Genomic DNA, 2,042 nt, shown 5'->3' on the forward strand with positions numbered 1-2,042 from the left:
CACACACGTGTGTTTGAAACTAGATATAAGCATTTTCATCGTGGTTTTATTTAATACAAGCATAGGCCTATTCTTTCACCATCATTACACATTAAGGCACTTCTATTAGGTAAAACGATCTATCTTAAATTTTCTTTCTCAAGTTGGAGACTATTATGTTTTTAAATAACTTAGAATAAGGAGGGCAAGCATAAGCTTTAACCCCAACAAATGCGAAAAATTTTTGTGTTTTTAATTTCAATTTCGTCGGAATTGATCAAAACTCCCTAAATGTGCAATTTTTAGAGGAAATTTGCCTACCTCAACAAAATATGCAATTTAACATTAGAGGTTTTCATGCACTTTCCCGGGTGAAAAGGGCATTCAATGATAAAAGATTTTCCACAGATGGATATTTTCCCCTTGTCCACCGGTGCTTACGCCACTGCGGAGAATATCTGGCGGCTTAGATCAAATGCGCTATGGACACTTTTTGAAGTGGAGAAGGGGTTGCAGGGGTATTGTGATATCTGGTCATTATATCTTCCTTTTTATTCTTGTATTTATTTTTCTCTTCTCTTTTTCAACATTCCTCCCCCGGGAAAATTTCGATTTCTAGATGGCGGGAAATGAGCTTTCCCGACTTCTGACGTGTCTTTAATTACTTTTAAGTTCTTCAAAATTCAAGGTTTTCCCATCTTGAAAACGGTCAGGTAATTTTTTCCCATTGTTATTACAGTAAATAGGGCTTATGTGTGTATACATACATAACAATTTTAAAAAAATGAGTAGTTGCATACGAATTTTCCATGAATCAATGAATCCCAAAAAGAAAGGGGGGTCCGGAGGTTCTTCCCCAGGAAAATTTTAATTCCTAGAAGGCGAGAAATGAGTTTTCCCGACTTCTGAGGTGTCTTTTAAATTAAAGTCATTAAAAAATACTTCAGAAGTCGGGAAATCTCATTGTTCACCATTTAGAAATCAACATTTTCCCGTAAAGAACTCGAACCTCCCTTTATCTGGGTTCATTGATTCATTATAATAATTTTCAAGAGGGGAGCACCTTGAATTTTGAAGAACTTGAAAGTAATTAAGTTCTTCAAAATTCAAGGTTTTCCACTCTTGAAAACGGTCAGATAATTTTTTCCCATTGTTAATACAGTAAATAGCCCTTATGTGTGTATACATACATAAAAAAAGATTGAGTAAGTTGCATACGTAGTTTTTCCATGAATCGATAAATCCCAAAAAGAAGGTGGGGGGAGGTCCTGTGTTTCTTCCCCAGGAAAATTTTGATTCCTAGGTGGCGGGAAATGAGCTTTCCCGACTTCTGTGGTGTCTTTTAATGACTTTTAAATTCTTCAAAATTCAAGGTCCCCCCACCCCTTGAAAATAATTCAATTAATCAATGAACTCCAAAGATAAAGGGGGTCCGGGTTCCCCCGGAAAAATTTTGATTTCTAGATGGCGGGAGATGAGCTTTTCGACTTCTGAAATGTCTTTTAATGACTTATATAGTTCTACAAAATTCAAGGTTTTCCCCTCTTGAAAAAGGTCAGGTAAATTTTTCTCATTTTTTATTTTATGTGTGTATACATACATAAACAAATGAGTAGTTGAATGCGTATTCTTTTTTCCATAAATCGATAAATCCCAAAAAGAAAGGGTTCTCCCCCGAGAAAATTTTGATTTCTAGATGGCGGGAATTGAGCTTTCCCGACATTTGAAGTGTGTTTTAATGAATTTTATGTTCTTCAAAATTCTAATTTTCTAATAGCAACCAAAATAAAAAAAAAAAAAAAAATCAGCTCACGGGTCCTGAAAAGGTAGGTTTAGAATTTCTTTTCTTTTCCCCCTTTTTTGTTGCCCAAGGGAGGGGTCAGGGATCTCCCCCAGATCCGCCAATGTGAATTGCGAGAAAATGTAACTCGGTCGGGTACAGGATAAACACTCTCTTTCCCATCCTTCTCCTCCTTCTTCCCTCCTTCTTTTCTTGCATTTCCGATCATACAAAAATCTCCAGACATTATATATTTTTCGTATATAAGTAAGTAGGGGGCCCG

Source organism: Anneissia japonica, unplaced genomic scaffold, assembly GCF_011630105.1.
Source record: "Anneissia japonica isolate Jap-2015-1 unplaced genomic scaffold, ASM1163010v1 scaffold287998_len430063_cov162, whole genome shotgun sequence".
NCBI classification, from domain to species: Eukaryota; Metazoa; Echinodermata; class Crinoidea; order Comatulida; family Comatulidae; genus Anneissia; species Anneissia japonica.